Genomic DNA, 23,581 nt, shown 5'->3' with positions numbered 1-23,581 from the left:
AATCCCAAACATAAAATTCTACACCCATTCAGTCTCCATACATTTCTACTATGATGCATGAAGAAGAGGAAGAAATGGAACATGATACATCAAAATTACGAGACCAAGTGCAACAAATTTTTCTCTCACAAAGAGAAACCAAAGATGAACTAGAAGCAGTAATGAATTTTGAGATGGATGGTTTAAAAGAAAATATAAAAAAAGACATAAAAGTGGACATAAATGTTTATAGGAAGGTTTGAGAAAATTACTACAAGAAATGCTTCCTAGTGGTGAGAAGGTATTCCATGAAACTCATGATGAGATAAAAGGAAACGTGAATCATGATTTTAGAGACTCCAATTTTGGGTAGAAGACCAACCACATTCAAAAAATCGATATGAGGAATTTTGATGGAAAGGATGTAGTAACATGGATACTACATATGGAGCAGTTCTTTGATCTACATGATGTGCAACACACAAAAAAGGTGCTCATTGCATCCTTAAATATAGAATCCAATCAATTTGTGTGGTATAAATGACTTCGTTCTTGGAAATCACTTGTCACTTGGACAATTTTGACGAAGAAATTGATATCACATTATGATGATACAAATATAAATACCTTCTTTAGCCAAATGATAAATATCAAACAGAGGGCTTCAGTTGCAGAGCACATTGAGATATTACAAATATTAAATATCAAGATAACTATTATTCAAGAGGAGAATCTAATTGATGTATCCGTACAAACTTTAAGGGATAACATCCAACATGAGTTTAACCTTTGGGAACTCATCATTGGAGAATGCACTCATGGTGGCAAGAAATGTTGAAAAAAAATTATGGAAACAATGAGGCCTACCACTCACAACTATAAATATGGAAGTGTTTTCATTCTTAAACTCCCACAACCTACATGGTTTAAAGCATAACAATTGGAAGAAAAAATGGAATAAGGGATTTGTTACAGTTGTGATAGAAAATACAATAAAGGTCATAAGTGTTTTGAGAATTTTTTTTTTTACATATATTGTGAAGAGGTGGAAGAAAAAGGAATAAGAAACACTAAAAGAAGAAGATATACACCAAGAACCAACTCCAAGGGTTAAATCTAACCATATGTTGTAATACATTGGATGGAATTAACGCTCATCAAACTCTCAAGATAAAATGATATATCAAGAGGAAAAAGGTAATAGTTTTGATTGATTGAGGTTGTACCCATAATTTTATACATTATAAGATAGACAAGGATTTGAGTTGCTTTATATATCAAACTCTAGAGTTCTAAGTGATGGTCGTAGATGGAGGAAGTATAAATTTCACAAGGAAGTTCCATAATATCAACCTAACCATGGGGGAATATGTATTGAATAGTAAAATTATTGCCATTCCAATGGGTGGTGCTGAATTTTTATTAGGAATCTAATAGTTACAACCTTGGGGGACAATGGCTTTTAGTTTTCAAGAACTTTTCTTAAACATTTTGTAGGAAGGAAAGGAATTTGAATTAAGGGGTATCGTAGGGAGACCTAGTAAGGTAATGAGATTGAATGACATGAAAAAAAATGAATCTAAGGAAAAACGCGATGTAATTTCACTATTATGCTTACCGGATTTTCAAAAATCTAAGTCATCCATTTCTCCAGATATCTAAAGAGTACTTAATAATGATTCCAAGGTATTTAATACTCGCAAATATGTGACACCTATTTGAGATCATGATCTTGCTATTCACTTTATTCCAGAAAGTGTTCTTCCAAGCATTATACCTTACATATATCCAATTATGTAACCAGATCACAAATAGAAGAAAATATAGATGAACGACTTGAAAATAAGCCTCTTCTAGGGGGGAACCTCCATTTACATTACATAAATGAAAAATTCTTGGATGATACAAACAATAAGGCCTTCTTGGTATATATAGGAGTTTAAAGGGTCACAATATAATTAGGTCCTACATAACAATAATAATGGAAGGGAACAATAATACAAACAGTGGTCTTCTATGGGGAACAAAAATAACAATATGCACAACATTGAAAATGTTGGGTGTGCGTTTATATTATGTCAACGAGTGATGGGATCCAGGGCACGTCCTTGGAAAAAAAAATTTATACGGACCCAATAATAGTTGGGTGGACCCAAGGATGGGGGCAGACCCAAACATGGTGGGTGGACCTACCCATGGTTTTGCGCAAGGTATTTTGGGCACAATTTTTTTTTCCTATGTTATTTTTAGATCCTCTTAAGGGAACTGTGATTATGTTAGAATCCAGGGTTTGTGGATTAGGTTTTATGAATGCTTTGAAAAATATATATATGTATTGTAACATTGAAATGAATATAATGAAAAATCAATTTGGTATTCCTAGTTTTGGGATCCAGGGGAAAATATTTGTGTATATTTGTTTTAGGTTCTCACCATTGTATATTTTTTCTATTTTATGAATTAATTCGCAGGTAATTTATATATAAGGTTAAAACCTTCATTTGGTACCATAGATGTTTCGGCTTCAAGGAGATGCCTTTGCTGCTGAGGGGTTTTGCTCGGGCTTGTGTACTATGTCTCATTTATAGATGACTTCTCGAGGAATACATGGATATTATTTTTTGAGAATAAATATGAAATCATTGACATGTTTAAAGGATTTAAGGATCTGGAGGAAAATTAGACACAAAAAAAGACCAAGGCGTTGAGGAGAGATAATGGTAGATATTTCTACAGAAAGGAATTTGAAGAGTTCTATAAGAAGTGTGGTATAGCACGACACGAGAATACTCCATACACACTGCATCAAAATGGAGTTGTAGAAAGAATGAATAGTATGTTGATGGAAAATGAAAGAAACATGCTCAATGATGCTGGACTATGGTAGTAATTATGGGCGAAGGTAGTGGATATTGCATGTTACCTATTTAACATATCACCTTCATCAACATTGAAGGATAAGACTCCACATGTGGTATGGACTAGTAAGAAACCATGTCTTTCACATCTAAGTTTATTTGGCTGTGATGCATATGTAAATGTTTCAAAGGAGAAAATAACCAAGTTGGATAGTAAATATAAATGGTGCATCTTTGTTGGGTATAAGGATGGTTTAAAATGTTATAAAATTTGGAACCCAGAAAGAAAGAAGGTTATCTACAACCGAGATGTGGTGTTTAGAGATGTGAAAGATGTTATTAAACATGAAGTCCTACCAAAGGAAATTAAGAAGATAGAGGGTGAACTAAAGAGGAAGAATTATACCATTTTTGCTGGGTCTAAGGATGGTTTAAAAGGTTATAAGATTTGGAAGCCAGAAACAAGGAAGGTTATGTACAACGGGGATGTGGTGTTTAGAGATGTGAAAGATGTTATTAAACATGAATTCATACCAAAGGAACCTGAGAAGATAGAGTGTGAAATAAAAAAAAAAGGAAGAATCAGAATCTATAGCAGAATAAGAAACAAAAGAGGAAGATCGAGACACTCTAGTTTTGACAAGATCAGTTCGAGAGAGAACACAACTAGAGAGGTATAGTCGATCTCCTTTCTATTCAATTTTTTCTTTACCTATTACTCATGATGATCCTGGAACTACTAGGAAGGCAACGGATTCATAAGATGGTAAACTCTAGAAGGAGGGCATGATTGATGAAAGGACATCTTTGGACAAAATGGGGCTTGGGATCAGGTGGAGTTATCAGTTGGAAGGAAACATATTGACAACAAATGGGTGTTTAAGAAGAAGATGAAAGAAAAAGGAAAGGTGGAGAAATACATAGTTCGGTTGGTAGAAAATGGTTATTCCTAGGTGTAGGGAATTGATTTTGGTGATATTTTTCCTCTTGTTGCCAATTTAGCTTCTATTAGATTAATTTGATCTATTTCTACTACTTTTGATTTTGAGGTAGAATAGATAGATGTGAAGACAAAATTTCTTCATGGGGGTCTAGAAGAAGACATCAACATGAAGAAACATGAAGGTTTTGTGGTGAAGGGTAAGAAAGAAGTGGTATGTAGGTTAAAAAGTCTTTGTATGGGTTAAAACAATCACCAAGGATGTGGTATAAAAATTTGATACATATATACAAGGAATTAGCTTCACAAGGAGCAAAGAATATCATTATGTGTATTTTAAATTAATTGGTAATTATGTTTTTTATTTGGTATTGGATGTGGATGACATGTTGCTGATTGGAAATGACAAATAAATATCCAGGATTTGAAGACCTAGTTAACCTCTAAATTCATCATGAAGGATCTTGGTGCTACAAATTATATTTTAGGCATGGGAATTAAATGAGATCATGAAAAAAGGAAGCTCTAGTTAAACTAGAGGAAGTATGGTGAGACAATATTATAGAGGTTTAATATGTAGGATAACAAACATGTGAAGGTTCCTATTCCCGTAGGTGTAAATTTATTTATGGAACAATGTCCCAGGACATTGGAAGAGGAAGAGGGCATGTCCCATGTTCCATATGTGAGTGCAGTTTGTATCCTGATGTATGCAATGGTCTGTACCAGGCTAGAAATTGCACATGTAGTGGGAGTATTGAGAAGGTCTATGTCAAAACTAAGGAAGGATCATTGCACAACAATGAATTAGGTTTTCAGGTATTTGCGTGGCACTATTTATTATCGTATGTGCTACAAAGGAAGACGACGATTGGATAGAGTTTTGGGCATACATTGATTTGTTGATGTACATTGGGTTAGAGATTTCGATTAGAGAAGATCTACATGTGGGTATGCGTTTAAGCTATTTGGAGGAGCAGTCGGTCAGATGAGAAAGAGATAGCTTGTAGTGGGACTTTCAACTACAGAGGTTGAATACATGGTAGCCACTCATGCAAGCAAGGAAGGAGTTTGGTTGCAGAGATTGTGTTCAAGTATGGGGTTGGTACAATGAGCTATAGGGATAGATTGTGACAACCAAAGTGCAATTTTCCTTGCAAAGAAACTTTCATATCATTCAAATACATAACACATTAATGTTCAATATCAGTTTGTGAGGGATATGGTTGAAGATAAAAAGGTGTTTCTAGTAAAGGTGGACTCTTTGAAGAATGTTGTAGATGAATTGACAAAGTTTGTGATCACTGAGAAGTTTTCTTGGTGTAGAGAAACAATGGGAATTGTATCCCTATACCAATGACTAAGCTCTCATGTGACCCTTAGTGTGGAGAGAAAACAATAAGTAGGAGAATCTTGGGTGTGTGTTATATTCTTTCCACAAGTCATGGAGGTTGGGGCAGCACGCCAGATTTTTATTTTTATTTTATGCAAACCCAATAATATTTGGGCGCATCCAAGGATTGTGGGTAGACCCAAAGATGGTGGGCGAACCTACCCATGTTTTGGTGGATGTTTTTCATGCATGGGTTTTTGGGCACGATTGTTTTTTCCCATGGTATTGTAGATCTGGTTAAGGGAACTATGGTTATATTCTAGGGTCAAAAAATTTAACGGCTAAAACTACCAGCTGTGGAAGATACAGATGGAGGATTATTTGTATCACGAATATGTATACCTACCATTGAGCGGAAACACAAATAAGTCAACAAGTATGACATACACAGAATGGGATATTATCGATCCAAAGGCACTTTGAACAATACTGTTGTGCCTAGTGGTGTCGATAGTCTTTAATATTTGAAAGGAAACGACAACAAAGGTTTTAATGTCGGCATTGGCCAAACTATATGAAAAACCCTCGACCTCAAATAAAGTATTTCTTATGAATCATTTATTTAATATGAAGATGTCAGAAGGTGGATATGTTGTTGATCATTTAAATGAATTTAATACAGTTACCAGTCGGTTAAATGTTGTAGGGGTAACTTTTGATGATGAAGTTAGGGATCTATTATTTTTGTGTTCATTACCAAAAAGTTGGAATGGTTTAGTTATGGCCATTAGTAATTATGTCTCTGGATCTAGTACTTTAAAGTTTGATGATTTTTTCGGTGCAATCCTTAGCGAGGAAATGCGACGAAAAAGCTCCGGCGAGACATCAAGTAATGCATTGACTGTAGAGACTAGGGGAAGAAAAATGGAAAGAGGAAAGAACCCGAAATATTGCAGTAGCTCATGGAAATGAAGGTCCAAGTCCAGATCGGGGATAGTGTGCTGGAAATGTGGGAGGAAAGGACACCTGAAGAAAGACTGCAAGTCTCGAAAAGGAAAAGAAAGAGATGTGCAACAAGAAAAAAATCATGAAGTGAATGTGACATAAAATATTATTGATGCCTAGGTGGTAGATTCAAGGGCCTCATTCCGTGTCACACTTGATAGGAAACATTTTCATGATTATGTTCAAGAAAATTTTGGACTAGTTTGATTGAGAGATGATAAACCCTGTAAAGTCATTGGAATGGGTACAGTTTTCATAAAATAGAAGAATGGAAATCAATGGCTATTAAAGGAGGTAAGGCATGTTCTAGATCTGAAGAAAAATATTATTTCAACAGGGAAGTTCGGAGGTGAATGTTGTGTAACTACTTTTACAAATAAAACCTGGAAGGTCACTAAAGGAGCCTGATAATAGAAAAAGGAGAAAAGGTTGGTACATTGTATTTATGCAATGGTATTTCTAATTTTGTTAATGCTTTAACCTCTACAGGAGAATATACAACATTGTGGCATCATAGGTTCAGGCACATGAGTGAGAAGGGGATGCAGATTCTTCACTCAAGAAATTGTTGACAAATTTGAAGCATGTTAATTTGGAATTATGTGAGAATTGTGTTTATGGAAAACATAAGAGAGTCAGATTCCTTAAAGTTGGGAAAGAAAAGAAGAGTGAAAAATTAGAGCTTTTGCATATAGATGTATGGGGACCTGGTCAGGCATCATCTCCTAGTGGCTCTCATTATTATGTTACTTTTATTGATTATGCAACCAGAAAAATGTGGCTTTATTGTATTCAGAATAAATTTGATGTATTTGATACTTTCAAGAAATGGAAAGATTTGGTTGAAAATGAGACAACAAAAATGTTGAAGTGTCTTAGATCAAACAATGGAGGTGAATATTGCAGCAAAGCGTTTGATAGGTACTGTTTGAAGAATGGAATTCATAGAGAGAATATAGTTCCAGGTGTTAGTGTCAGTCTTTCCAGCCTTCCTCCAGTGATCAAATATGCTCTTACAAAGTGGTCTCAGAGTGTCAAGGTCAAATTTTGTCATTTCAAAGAGTCTTCAAGCAAAATTTGGTCACTAGGCATTAGGTCTAGGGTTTGCTTTCACTCCTTCTAAAGTTGTCCAAATGTCGGTCCATGTCATCATTCAGCTGAGCCTATCATCATTCATATGGTTTTCCTCATCATGTCAGGTTCCATTGGGTCATTTTACACCTTGTTCATGCTTCAGTTGCGCCTAGGCAAGGTTCATTTCCCTCTCCTAGGGTTTTGGAGGTAAATTCTCTTGGAGGGTCAAATCATCGGAAAAATTTGTATCCTGATGTTCATACACCTTCCCCTATCATTAATGTACCTTATTAAACACTTCCCATCACTGAGATTCCCCAAATTCCTCATTTTTCCACAAACCCTAGTTTCTTGCCACAACTTGGCAATTTTCTAGGCTAGGCCTGTGTTTTGCCCTTTTGGACCCCTTCCCCTCACTCCATCTCTAAGATTCCACTTTCCCCTACTTCCTAACATCCCTCCCTACTTCCCAAAATTTCCCCAAGAATTTACAAGCCCCTCATCCCCTTCATTTCGCTTCATTTCCACAAAATTCCTTGTTTCACACATCGGGATAAGTTTCACTCAAAAGATGTTTTAGAGAAATAAAAGATGAATTTTAGAAACCTGAGAGAGGTTTTTGTCCAAAACATGCCAAAGAAGAAAAACCTCCCTCACTTTTTACACAGGTGTCATGGTTTTAGAGAAATGTTAAAAATACATTCGCCTCGGGAGAATTGATGCACCTTTGAAGTGACCTTGGGAAAATCAGGTTTTCTCCTAGCTTGGTTGGCCAAATAAATTTCTCGATGAGTCAAAGGATAGATAGACAAAAATATCTTTCCAATGAGCTATCATGAGCTCAATTTGGAGTTGAGAAAGGCATTTAAAAGTTGACTGCAACAACACTCTACCTTGAGGCAGCCTCATTTGGCACATTTTGACCAGTCTTGGGAGATTTGATTTTTGACAAGGAAAATGAACTCCAAATTGCAAAATTCTAGTTGGGTTGGAAATTATAATCAAATACCTTTCCAACGAGCTATCTTGCGCCTGATTTTGACACCGAGAAGGTCTCCGAAAGCCTCCTGCAAAATGCACTATGTGGTGCGCGGCGCGTTGGGCGGGCGCGCGACGCATTGAGCAAGTTTTCACAGTGTAAAAATACACTGGCGCGGTGCATCAGAGGTGCGCGGCGCGTTGGGTATACGCACGACGCATACAGCCAACAGGCCCAAAAACTTCAAAATTCTGCTCCAAAATTGCCCAATATGCTTGGATCATCATTTGTACAAGTAGGTAGGGCCTCCATCTCTATTTTTTTTATCCAAGTTTGGTGCTTACTTCATGGTGTTTGATAAATGGTGATTGTTTAAGAAATCAAACCCTACTTCTTCATAATTTCCAAAGCAACAGTGTTAGGGTTATGATTGACAGTTTTGCTACCAAGTTTATCATTCCTCCATCACTCCCTTATTCCATTTGTCCATTCATTTCCTTATTCCCTAAGTTCTCCCACCCCCTAAATTCACATGCCCTAATCCTATACCCACTGTCCTTATGTACCACAGCCCCTTCCTACTTGGCATATTTTGATAATTGAAACAAAAGGCACCAAATTCTCATTTCATACACTTGGCAATTGGAGATAAAGGTACCAATTTCTCATTTTCAATGAGATGAACATATCATTGGCATAGACTGGTAACACCATGGAGACGAACACCGACACATCATACAACCGAGACAGTGATTCTACCACAGAACTGCATGTACCAGAAGGGCACTAAAATGTCGAAAAAGGGAGGATAGACTTCGGATTTTGGTCGAAGCCTCTTTGGCTGAGCATGGTACTTGATTGGGGACCCCCAGCCCAAATTTCAACAAATTTGGAGAAAATTTTGTCAATTTTGAAATTTTTGGTTTAAAAACAGGTTTTTTGGCTCAACGCGTAGCGTGCCGCGCGCGACCCATAAGATTGGGAGGTCCAAATCACAAACGGCTTGTAGTTTTGGATTTTTCATGATGAATTGTACATGCTCAGCTATTGCCAAAGCATTTCATTAAGTTCTGGGTGACCAAAAGGCTAAAAAACAACATGAAAATCACCTTTCTGCCACCTTTTGCACCTGCAGGAAGTACTTCCGGGAGAATGCACTTTTGGAGGGGAAAATGGACATAAAATTGGAAAATTCCACTTGGGTTGGAAAGTAGACATCCAGGGCTTTCCAACAAGCCAACCTAAGCTCAATTTGGATGCCGGGAAGTGCCCCAAAAGTAGGTGGAAAGGCGCGCGGCGCATCAGGGTTTTTTGGCACAATTTTCATCTTCAGCTCAGGAAACGTAGCCAGTTTGACCAGTTTTGACTTATGATGGATTTTTTCACTCCTATTGATGTAATTAATGCAACATGATGTAATTTTGGCACTTTATTACTTGTTCTAGAAGATTCATTCACTAAAAAAGTGAAAATTAAATGAATGAATCAGTTTCCTACCTTATAGAGGCAAGTTGTTTTGACTACCTAGATTGTAGTGCTTTGTTTAGAATTGGTTGAAATAGCCCCTAGGATGATGAGCTCGACCCCTAGAGGCAAGGGAATGAGTTAGCTTGCCTATATTATGTATTTTCTTAGTAATTTTCAGGGTTGGACTCTTGGGGAAAAGGTTTTGAGACTCTATTGTACATTTTACTTCAGCATTTTGGCAAAGGAAAGACCAGGGTTTTGCAGCACTATTTGGAATTCATGTGGCTTTATGTCTTGATGGTGTGCTTCTTTCAGTACTTGTAAGTTGTTATGTGTATCATTTTCCTTCTCTCATCTTCTGCAATTGAACAAATGAAGTGTTAAGGTAGAATTCATAATCTGTAATGCTCTGCCTTTAAGTTTGTTTGATCTCCTATGTTTTCATCTGTTTAAGGAGAACTCTTGAGGTTATCTTGCTCTCCTTAGCTCCTCACCTATCTGATCTATTCACCTCATTGCTTTTAAAGCATCAAAACAATTGCCTACCTTGTTCCAATCAGACCTCTGCAGAAAATGTGTCTCCTTCCCGCACCCAAAATTGCTTTTCCCTTTGATTCAACGAAAACCCCAAAAAATCACCTTTAAACCTCTGCACTTAATACCTAGCCTAAGATTAGTTACAATTTCAGTCATCTCGAGCCTCATTAATTATATTTTTCCGAGATTGACCTGGAGAGAGCCCTCTCCTATCCTCGTAGGGCTAGCTATGAGGCTGAGCGTGGTTTGATGTTGCCTTGAGTTTTGCCTTCCTCAGCCTGGGGCAAATTCGAGCGTTAACATAGTGGCGACCATACTGGGGAAGATGGTTTGCTGTTGATGTGACATTTGACTTGTAGATTGTCTTGTCCCAGTACATGAAATCAAGTTGCAGATCTGATGTTGATGGTGGACAACAATCAGACATAAGAAGGCTGAAACATTCACCTGGTGACTCCAACTCGATCCAGACATTCCAGTGCTCGCTGATCCACTCATGCAATGGTAGGGTATGTGGCAAACCCTGCCCTGTGTGAAGCTGTAAAAGAAGTAAGAAATCAGTTAGTGGATCTTGAACTTAATGAAGAATTTTTCAGTGCCTTGCTTCAATGTTTGAAATCTCCGAAGCTTCCTTTTGAAGCCAAAACTGGTGTTTGTGAATTAGTTGTTGAAAGAGTTGAGAAGGAGATTCAGTGTTTAGATGAGCAGATCCAGTCATATGATTTCCAAGACCCTAAAAAGTTCTTGGAAATCCTTCCTCCTTCGAAACAAGAAATAATAGAATTGCCTACAGATGTTTGCATTGACAGTGTGCAGTTGGAAATATGTATTGCGGAGTTGGGGCAGCCAACAGAGTCTGGCTTTCGCGATCCAATGGCAACATACATGGAAATGTTTTTCAGTTTGATTGATAGATCAGGCTGTCTTTTACGTGACCAGGCTCATTACGTGCATGAAGGGCTGCCAGCAATTACATCTGTGTCCTGGTGGAAGCATTCTCAAGCAGCATCATTCTCAGGTTTACTTGAATGGTTGATCTGGCATTTCAGTATTACCTGATCTATTGTGTTTACAACAAAGTAGGGTAGATTTTGTAAATAAATAAGTAGCCATAAGGCAGCATTTCGTTCTGAGTTTCATTACAGTTTTAGTGTGAATTTTTCCGAGTCAGTTTTTTAAGCATTTCAGTCAAGTTTCAGTCCATAAATGAGTCGGAAGTCTCGTGTTGTCTGTTGAAATAATGACTCCATAGCCCAATGGATGGAGGCACTGTCTACTCTCCCAAGATCTGCAGTTCTTGGCACCTCCAAAAAGCGGCAGTTGCCATCCCCATTGGAGCCAATGTTAGACTCCGTCTTGTCTAGTCCTCTGTCAGAGTCAAATTCAGACAGATAGCTGTCAAAGTCTCAGTTCAATATACAGGCCAAATGCCAATTAGCTTTCACCCACTGCTACTTAGATGTTTGCAAAGCTTGTTCTCAGAATGTTTCAATAACACTTGCAGGCTAGGAGAAGGTTCAGTAGGTGTTTATTTCAGGAATGTCATCAATGTGAAATAGATTCTTCTTCAAAACCCTGTTTTGAAGAAGAAATCATCAAATATGTTTTTGTAATAAATAGGTAAATGTTCCAAAGCTCTACAGTTCTTCAATGGCAGCAGCTTCAGTAGCTCCAATCCCTGCAGAAACAGCCAAAGGAATCATCAGATTAAATCAAGAAGTCAGTGGAAATAAACTGATAAAACTATCTCACGTGTGCATGCAGAGATCATAGTTGAGGCAGCCTCTTCTTGGAATGCCTTCCAGTGTTTTTCAAGGGTCCCTTTTCAAGAAATTCGCATGAAGGATCTGTCAAAGTTTGGCGCATTGGTCAAACAAGGAAATGCATCCAAATGGGAGCCTACACAACAGAGAAATGGATATCAGAGTGAGCACATCTTATTATTGAAAATTCTTCTCATATAACAAATGATGTGATGGAAGCTATTATAGCCAAAATTCATCCACGACACTAAAATGTGGGCATGCATCTGTACAAGTCGTGTTTGGAGTTTTGGAGGCAATAAAATTGTTTTGCAGAATTGTTGACAGCGTTTGGAGGTGGGCGCTACCCATATGAGCTGCGCACTACCCACTTGCTGGGCGCTACCCACATAAGTCCAACGGCCTGTGCAAATTTATAGGGGCGCTACCCATTGGGCAGGGGCGCTACCCACATAGTAACAGAGCTCAGAAAAATTTGTCTTGCGCCCAGTTTCGTATCAAATCGGCTTGATCAGCTTGCAACGAACTTTTTGAGCAGATGTTGTAAAAGTAGCTACACAGTTAACATTGATGGATTCAAAGCACTTGCTGGAGATCGAATTTCTAACAGCTGGGCTCGATTCTGTTTCAGATCTTCAAGCGATGATGAAAGGAGGATACATTGGACAAAGTTTTGGTTCTTCGATTTAGAAGGGCCACATATGTTATTTGCATGCAGCTTGATGAAATCCTTGCAAAAACTGTACGTGAAGTATCAAAATTTGCATCGATAGCTTTAGTGGATGTTGATGCAGAGGAAATCTAAGTTTATCTCAAGTACTTTGACATCAGTTTGATATCGGCTACAATCTCTTTTTTAATGCGCATCATATGAAGACAAACTGCAGGAACTAATGGTTCAATTGATGAAGACATATCCTTTTCAGAGACAATGTTTCATTGCGTGCCAGATAGCGCTCTCCCTGTGCAAATCAGAAGAGGACTGCGACCCATGCATATCTTTGAGTAACGTGCAAGCAGATGCGCATAGTAAGGAGATTGCCAGTTGTGTAGAAATTGCTGAGTTACAAGGAATTCGGGAGTATGGTTTATTGAACAGGTTAAATAGTATCCAATGACACGAAAGATGGACTATAAAAGCATTTGCATTTAAAAATTAAATTTTCATTCAAATGGAAAATGTAAAATAGGAAACCACGCCTAAATTTGAAAGAAGACATCGATCATAAGCAGAAAAATAGGACTTGAGGCCTATTTTTATTTTCTGTTGCGATTTAAAGGAGTTACACCTACAAATTTCACTTTTTTGGTCATCAACAGATTCAAGGGAAGCGTTGTGTTGTCTTCAGAACAATCCCTTAGTTGTAGTGGATCTGTTATCCCACAAATAGTTTATTTAATGTATTGAAAAATCATTTGTAATGTTCGGAGAGAAAAAATTCTGAGAGGTGCGTGGAGGAGAACAGAGCATTTCATTGTACAGTTGAATGACAGAGATTAATTAAATGGCTCAACTCTGATTTGTAAGATTCTTGTGGTGTGAAAATTTAGCATATGTTTTTTTTCTTCTGTTTCATATGCCTTTGTAATGTTTCCATTTTATTTCATAATTGTTTCTAAATGAATACTTTTAAGTGAGAAAGACAGAATTCAATTTATTTGCTCTGTCTTAAGGAAGTGTTCATATTTAATGTTTTCTTCTGTTCGATAAGGATTCATCACACATGCCCTTGTCGACTTCTCAGCAGTCTTGCCATTCCGTTTAATCTCAATTTAATTGTTAAATTTCGCTCCTACCTCGCCTTATGGAATAATCTGTGCCTTTGATTAAATCTCTGCTCACGCTGTTCTTGGTACCACGCTGCCCAGAAAACCCAATCATTTATAAAAAAAAAACCCCTTTCTATCAATTTACTAGCCTAAAATTAGTATTAATTTGGAGTCATCTCAGCCATTTTGAAAACCTTTTTCCGAGATAGACCCGGAGAGAGCCCTCTCCTGTCCTCGTAGGGCTAGCTACGAGGCTGAGTGTGGTTTGATGTTGCCTTGAGTTTTTCCTTCCTCAGCTTGGGGCAATTTCGAGCGTTAACACCAGGAACACCACAAGAAAATGGTGTGTCAGAAAGGATGAACATGATAATCATGGAGTGTGCAAGGTGCATGAGATTGCATGTAGGATTGCCTTTAAAATTTTGGGCAGATGTTGTAGATACTGTTGTTTACCTAATAAATAGAGGGCCTTCAAGTTCCTTGGATGGTGGTATTCCAGAGGAGGCATCTACTACTAAAAAGGTAAACTAATCATTTTTAAATACTTTTCATTGTGAAGCCTTTGTGCACATTAATAAAGAAAATAGAACAAAGCTTGAGGAAAAATCAAAGAAATGTACCTTTATTGGATATGGTGTTAATGATTTTGGTTATCTCTTTTATGATTATGAAAAACACAGAATCATTAGGAGCGGAGATGTCATATTCAATGAAAAGGTTTTGTATAAGGATCAGATGTAGGAAAAGAAACAGGAAAAAGAAAACAAAGAATACATAGTGCTTGATGAGATCACAGAAAAAGTGAAGGTGCGTAAAAATCATAATCATCAATAGCCACAACAACAACAACAACAACAACAACAAGCACCTCAAACACCTGAAAGTGGTATTAGAAGATATACCAAGATAAGTAGACCCCTTGAACGATACTCTCCTTCATTATATTATCTATTTTTAACTAATTCTGGTGAACCAAAGTGTTATGAAGAAGCAGTGCATGTAGAAACCAAGAAAAAGTGGGAGCAAGCCATGAAAGAAGATATGGACTTGTTAGTACATAACCAGAATTGGGACTTAGTCAGATTTCCTGCAGTAAAACAAAATTGCAGAATAAATGGGTTTACAGGTTGAAGGAGGAAGATGGAGGTAGAAAAAGGTATAAAGCTCGACTTGTGGTGAAGGGATTTGCAGAGGAAAAGGGTATATAATTTGATGAGATATTTTATCCTGTTGTTAAAGTGACTTCAATCAGAACTATTTTAAGTCTAGTAGCAGCTAAAGAGTTGCATCTTGTGAAGTTAGATGTAAAGACAACCTTTCTCCATGGAGATTTGGGGGAAGAAATATATATGCAGCAGCCACAAGGATATGAGGTAAAAGGGAAGGCGAAATTAGTGTCGAGGTTGAAGAAGAACTTGTATGGCTTAAAACAGGCTCCAAGGCAGTGGTATCTAAAATTTGACAGGTTTATGTCTGAATAAAGTTATACTATATGTCACTCTGATCATTGTGTTTATCTCAAAAGGAAAAATGATCAAAGCTATATTATATTATTATTGCATGTATATGATGTGCTTATTGTAGGTTCTACCATGTAGGAAATAAATGTGCTCAAAAGAAAATTGGCAAACACATTTGCAATGAAGGATTTGGGTGTTGCAAAACAAATCCTTGGTATGTGAATAACTAGAGATAGGAAGAATTGAAAATTAACATTATCTCAGAGTGAGTACATACAAAAGGTGTTGAAAAGAATCAATATACAAAATGCAAAACTAGTTAGTATACCTTTGGCTAGCCATTTCAAACTAAGGAGATGTGTCCCAAGACTCAGGAAGAGATGGCTTATATGTCCAAAGTTCCATATGCATCAGTGGTTGGAAGATTAATGTATGCAATGGTCTACACAAGGCCTAATATTGCACATGTAGTGGGACATGTAAGAAGGTACATGAAACCTCTAGGAAATGAACTTTGGATGGAGGTGAAGTGGATTCTCAGGTAGTTGAGAGGTACCACGAATCAAGCATTATGCTTTGGTGGTTCAAACATTTCTCTATAGGGATATGTTGATGGAGATATGGCAGATGATAGAGATAACAGGAGTAGCACCACAGGGTATGTGTTTAATTTAGGTAGAACAACTGTCAGTTGGGTTTCAAAGCTACAAAGTGTTGTTACACTCTCAATGACGGAAGCAGAGTATGTTGCTGCTACAGAGGCTAATAAAGAAATGATTTGGTTACAAATATTTCTGGATGAATTGGGTAAGAAGCAGGAGTTTTGCAGATTATACAGTGATAGCCAAAGTTCCATACATCTTGCAAAGAACTCTTCATTTCATTCCAAGACTAAACATATATAGCTCAAGTACCATTTCATACGATTAGTGTTGGAAGATGGACAATTGAAGCTAGAAAAGATACTCACTAGCCAAAATCCTACATTTTAACAAAAGCTGTAACAAGGGAGAAACTGAGATTCTCCTCGATTTCAATTAGTCTTCAAGTATGATGATGAAGATGAGAAACAACCAAGTCTAAAGTGGAGTCATTCTCCAGAAAATGAAGCAGTGGTGGAGATGTTATAATCAGTCTCCAAGTGGAAGATTGTTGGGTGTGGAGCCTGATTATCTTCATTATTTAGAGGTATCGCTGCGTTGGACCCCATTTCATAATGTGGTGAAAATTTCACCCATTTATGCACACTGCTAGGGGTGTCTAGGGGGGGTGATGGCTAAAAATAGATGTAAAATCGCCTTGCAAAATCTTGTAATTTCATAGTCAATATTGGACGTTCATTAGGCGGAAATATGACAGGAGAAGTTGTGTTCAATTTATGTTTTTTTTTCCCTAGAAGGAAACCCCTCGCTATATATGAGATAATTGTATTGCAGCTATGTAAATGTGTATTCTAAGCGAGAAAGAGAGAGGAGATTGTGTGAGATCGAAGAGGGAATTACAACAGATCTGATGTAGGTTGTATCTCTTTATTTTGCTAGATAATATAAAAGGAAGGACTACCCTTTTCTCCATGGACATAACCCAAATTGAGTGAACTAGGTATATCTATATCTCTCTTGTTTTTATGTGTTTTCTATGTTTATAGTTCTACAATACTTGTATGCATTCCATTGCTCTATAATATATAATTTTCTAACAATGTTGTATTTTTACATATGACATCAATGTCCATATAAAAATAACCCATCTACCAAATTACATGGGTCACCAACCACTGTAACAGCCAGTTATCTAGGCATTCTTTTCAGGTGCATGGTTCATAAATTAATTAATCCATGTGCACATACCCTCCTGCTCCACTAAATCTCTCATGACCTAGTAATGTGTAGCTTTGCTTCACAATCCATGGCTCTTGATCTAGATCTGCAAGCTAAACTCAATTACCTCTCTATCAAGACAATACAAACCCTTGGAAACAAAAAACGTCCTTTTGAAGCCAACTTAGCTCTGATTCTTGTTGTTAAGAAATTTACAGCAGATAGATAAATTATTACTAAGATTTACCGAAATTTACAGAGAGGAATAATAAAATAACCAAAAACAATACAAATAAATATTATAAACATAATATTTATCCAGGAAAACCCCAAATCTAGGGAAAAAACCAACCCAATGACATCTCAGTAGCATTGGACAAAACCCTGGCCATTTCGACCAAGTGAGTCGTTACTTCTCACGTCCAGGCCTACATTACAATGAAGTATTCGCAACCTTTTATAGGCCCCATTACATGCAATAAAACGAGCCATAATACCATGGTTACACTATACCATGTGCCCAAAACCACTACTATTTAACTAGGTCAACCTTGACTCAAAACTTGAGTCAATTTTACCTAACAATTCCCCCCTTAAACTAGACTTGGGGTTCCTTGACTAAGTCCAACCAAAACCTGCTAAGTGAGACAATCCATTCACTCTAACCCTTACCCCCTTCAAAGTTTTTACTTGGGATTTGTTAACCTAACATCCCCCTATTACCTAGTTCTAACCCAAACTTTACCAGTAATTATCCAGGGGTACGCATGCCTCATCAGGTCTTACAGCAGTATGCCCATTTACATGCAAACATAAAATTTCACTCCATTATAATATTTTTTTTTTGTTTACCCTTGTTGTTATCTTTGTACATAGGACATCAATGTCTATATAAAAACAACCCATCTAGTGAATTACATGGGTCACTAGCCACTGTAGCCACCAGTTATCTAGGTGTTCTTTTCAAGTACATAGTTCATCAATTAATTAATCCATGTGCACATATCCTCCTCATCCACTGAATCTCTCATGACCCAATAGTGTGCAGCTTAGCTTCACAATCTATGGCTTTTGATCCATATCTGCAAGAAAAACTCAATTATTTGTCTATCAAGCCAATACAAAACCTTGGCAACAAAAAACGTCCTTCTGAAGCCAACTTAGCTCTGATTCCAGTTGTTAAGAAATTACGACAGAGAGATAAATTATTATTGATATTTATCGAGATTTACAAAGAGGAATAACAAAATAGCCAGAAACAATACACATAAATATTATACTTATAATATTTATCCAGGAAAACCCCAAATCCGAGGAAAAACCCAACCCAATGAGATCTCATTAGCATTGGAAAAAAACTTGGCCAATCTGGCCAAGTGATCCTTCACCGCTCACCTCCAGGCCTACATTACAACGAAGTATTCCCGGCCTTTTATAGGCTTCGTTACATGCAATACCATAGACCAGAATACCACAGGTACACTATACAATGTGCCCAAAACCACTACTATTTAACCATTTTAACCTTGACTCAAACCCTGAGTCAATTTTACCTAACACTATGGTTATGTTCTAATCCAAGGTTACTAGATTGGGGTTATTGAATGCTTCGAAAAGTATATATATATATATATATATATATATTGTAACATTCAAAGGAATATAATGAAAAATAAATAGGGTATTCCTAGTTTTTGGATCTAAGGGAAAATATTTGTGTATTTGTTTTATGTTCCCGCCATTGTATATTTTTTCTGGTTTAGGAATTCATTTGCAAGTAATTTCTATATAGGGATAAAATATTCAAACAATATGGGGGCTACACTAGTATTGTAGGGACCTAAAATGCCCCTCTTTCAAAAAAGTGTTTTCCTCAACACTTGAGTAGTCATGGATGCTTCTGTATAAAATTTTCATCCTCCCATGTGGAATCTTGATGTGGAATCTTGAGCGAGTAAGTTCTTCTACTTAATGAGATACTATGAGTTTAACAATTCCATAGATGTTGGGTTCTTGTTTCCATGACTGCTTTAGTATCTAATATGATTTTTCCTTCCTTGCAAAGCTCTAGAAATATTGTTTGAATATGAATCTTGTCACCTATAAAATTCATTAATAATGGAACATCAAAAATTGGGTGTACTCGAGAAGATGCAGGAAAATCCAATTTGTATGTGATAGTACTAATCTTTTGCAACACCTTTTAAGAACCATATTACTTGAGTGATAATTTATTATCCTTGTTATTTTTCTTGAGGGAAATTTGTCTATATAGTTTTAGTCATAAAAATACCCAATCACTTAACATTCTTTAATAATGGAACATGGAAAATCGAGTGTACTCGAGAAGATGCAGACAACTCCAATTTGTATGCCATAGTACCAATATGTTTCGGCACATTGTAAGAACCATAGTACTTGGGTGATAATTTATTATCCTTCTTAGCTTGCTTGAGGGAAATTTGTTTCTATGGATGTAGTCATAAAAATACCCAATTGCATAGGCCAAATATTCTTTCACTACCATGTCAATCAGCCTGTTGTTTCATTTGATTATGTGGCAGAGTTAGGTTATCCTTCGAGAGTTGGAGAAATTGTGGTCAATACACGATGTGATATTTCACTGCTTGAACCTTAGAATCTTCTCTTGAATGCGATGTGATGGATGGTGGATGATATCCATAAATTTCCATAAATGGGGTCTTTTTTTCTACGATATGGAAGGAAGTGTTAAAGCATCATTCTATCAAAGGTAACAACTTTACCCATTGTGTTTGCTTATCAAATACAAAACAACAAAGATATCCTTCCAAACATTTTTTCAGTATCTTAATTTGCCTATGAGGTTGAGGATGATAAGATGAGCTATGAGCTAATTACCAAGACAAGAAAGTGGTTTTGTCAAAAAAATTCTAGTGAAAATGGGATCTTTGTCACTTACAATCATCTTTGGGTTTCAATGTAGCTTTTGAAATGTTTCCTTAAATGCAATAGCAATTGTATTGGCTTTGAAAGGATGAGATAGTGCACAAAACTGTGAATACCTGGTAAGTATTTCAACTACCACCATGATGTCACTCTTTCCTTCAGAATTGGTTAAACCTATGATAAAATTCATTGAGACCTCCTCCCAACGCTGACTTGGAATGGCTAAAGGTTGTAACATACCTAGGGTCTTCATTGTCTCAAATTTATTTGTTGTAAAACCAATCATTATTGCACAAACTTTTGAATATCATATTTAAGGTCATCCCATAAAAATTCCTTCTTGACCCTATGGTAAGTTTTTAAAAACCCCGACTACCCTCCTAAAGTAGAGGTGTGCAATTCCAAAACAATATTTTGTTTGAGTTGGGATTTCTGACATATATATAAGTGATGTGTGTACCATAAAAAATTATTTTTCCAGATAAATGTATCATATGTATTGGGATCATACTACAATTTTTTAATGAGTGTCCACACCTCTTTGACATTCTTCTATCCATCCCTTGATTCAGTTATCCAATCAGGTTGGAGAATTGAAATGGAATAGAAAAATGCTTCCACGTCCTCATCCCTTTCTGAGAGTGCATCTACAACAAAATTTTACTTCCCTTTTTTGTAGATGATTTCAAAGTCATACCCAAACATCTTTTTGACAAATTTTTTTTGCTCTTTTGAAGATAATATTTATTCCAAAATGTATTTAAGACTATCATGATTTTTTTTAACCTGAAGTATCTTCCCATTAGGTAAGGGCGCCATTGCTTCAGGACTTGTAGTATTGTCAACGTTTACTTATGATAAATAGGTTTGTGTAAAACAATTCCCCTGATTGGATGAATTTCAAAAGAAATGGGTCTTCCTTCTTGCATTAAAACAACACCAATTCCATTTCCTCAGGTATCACATTCCACAATAAAGGTTTTTGTGAGGTCAGATGTATCTAAGACCAGAGCTTGGAACATTTCCTCCTCAATATGTTTAAAGGCCTTAGTTTATTTTGGATTCCAAAAAAATGTATCTTTCTTCAGTAATGTTGTTAGAGGTGTTGTTGTGTTCCTATAATTCTTAACAAACTTGCAGTAATACCTTGTCAACCCAAGAAATCCTTGAAGATGCTTGTAAACACATCCTCCCAACATTTACCCGTTTTTATAGGCTCCCAGGGTAAATGTGAGGCTCAGTGCTACTATGACATGACCCGACCTCCAATTTCCCATTAAGGAAGTGGTGCCTACAAAATGAACACTTCTTCACTTCCAACAGGGACTACACATCACTTAGTAGCTGGAAAACCACCCTAGGTGATCAATCCCTGAGATAGACCCAATTTTGATTGAACTAACACCCCAATCGCATGAAAAACAAGGCAAGAGTGTGTTTATAAGGCCCATTTGCACGCACAAGCCTGCTTCCATGCGATTATGACCTAAATCCTCTATTTTAGTGCCAACGATTCTAAGTCATGATCCATTTTTCTAGGCTAGCCTCTAGACCACTACCCATAACTACTTGTAACCTCTAGAATCATAATAAACATGATGATAATGCTAGACATTCAAACTTGAATCTAGAACTTGAGCTAGATTTCCTATTAAAATAGACATTTCATCAAACATATCGTAAACATATGAGTTACAGGTCATGAATTCATATCTCATATTAAATCTATGAACTTCATATGAAAATCACCAAGAAGGTTGAATGCCCTCTCAAATGGATGCAACAACACTTTTTAACCCATGCATTCATCGACCATTCAAGTACTTATCAAATCATGAACAATACCCATAGCTAGATCACATTATAAAACCATTCTTATAACCAATGTATAACTAGAATATTAACCATGAAAAATAAACCATCAAATAAACATAATAACAAGTACAACTTCTCATAGATAACAATAGGAAAATAACTCTTATTAACATATGCAAAAGGAAACCAATCCATGTACTTCCAAGTACCACCTAACCATAGATTGGGCTCAACCAAATCTTTATCTCATCCAATCACCCCCATGCTATATTCCAAGAATGAATGTGGAATTTCATGGGATAAACCAAGACATAATAAACTAGAGAACCCGGTGGTTAAACCATCCTCAAGCTACAATGATATCACCTAAACCGGTCCGAGATCACAAAACCAAACCAAGCATTGATGCCTCAAAGTTTATTCACCATACCTTGAGGAATTTTCCTATCTCCACCCACCTGTCGAGGACATCTTGGATAAAACAATCTCCACCTGTTACCCCTGGGAAATTTCTTAAGACCACCTCACTCGGTTCCAAAACCTTCCGACAATCCAGAGCTTAAAAATAATGTATCCCATAAAACCATGGCTATCTAAGAAATGGCAAGGCATGGCCAAGACCACTATCAAGCCAGGAAAAACCCATGCCAATGAAAGAAAATGAACCAAATAAACAAATGCATGCACCATGCATTCATACCATATCCAGGAAAACACTCATGCAACCTGTTACCTATAAAATCCTCTTGTTGAATTTGTTGATCCAACCTTCTCCTTGCTTTCCTTGACTTTCATTTTCCTTCCTTTGTTATCCTTTCTCAAAATCCAAGTGAAGGAGCATCTTAGATCATTCTTGGAGCATGCAGGCCTTCACTAAAGGAGAGGACTTATTTGAACTAAAAAAAATTGTAATGACCAAAAGCTATGAACTAATTCTCTGATGCCTTTTTATTATTGATTTCCCTTTTTCCTTAATTTTCCTTAATTTTCCTCTAATTTCCTTAGCATGCAATTACGTGTCTGTTCGCCCCCCATTTCTCATATTTTCTTTTATTCTCATAATTAAATGTGAATTATTTCCTCTTTTCTTTTGCTAATGCCTTTTCCAATTTCCATAGCCATAATAAACCAAAAGTGATTCCCACTATAGTGCTTGCCCAACATTCAACTTGGAATACATGTCCCATGACCTTGGTATTATTTTGTTGTTATTATCCTTTATTACATGAATATTTAACCCAGGGTTTTTACAAACCCCTACTACTTAGGGTAACATCGTCCTTGGTGTTCTATGACACTTATGACTAGAAAACCACTGAAAAACAAAAACATATTTCCTATGGAGCTTTATAACACAACTCATTATGGTATTTACAACCACACATACACACACACACACACACACACATATATACACCAAAACCTCATTTTCTTGAACCAACAAATAACGAAGGATACAAATATGATCATCCATCTCCCATGTAGCTTCATTAGGTCCAAAGTTCTTCCATTGCACTTTAACTTTCTCTATCACTTGGTTCTAGAGCATGAGCTATTTCCATTTCAATATGCATTGAGGTTATGGCTGGAATAATCCCTATGGTTCCACCTACAATATAGAGTAATCATTCACACGATCAACATCTTGTACACATCTCTTATGTAATGAAACATGGGAAACATCATGGGCTTCACTATCTATGACAGTGTAAGTCAGTAGGCCACTAGTCCAATCCTCTTAAGGATATCAAAGGCCCATAATACTAAGGTTCCAACTTAGCACATGATCTAATCCTCAAGGAACTTCTCTTGGGCTTGATGCACAAGTACACATGCTCCGTAACCTAAATCTT

Source organism: Pinus tabuliformis, chromosome 2_2, assembly GCF_031772625.1.
Source record: "Pinus tabuliformis cultivar Carrire ecotype Pingquan chromosome 2_2, CPIR1, whole genome shotgun sequence".
NCBI lineage: Eukaryota > Viridiplantae > Streptophyta > Pinopsida > Pinales > Pinaceae > Pinus > Pinus tabuliformis.
Note: the sequence above shows the minus strand (reverse complement) of the source record.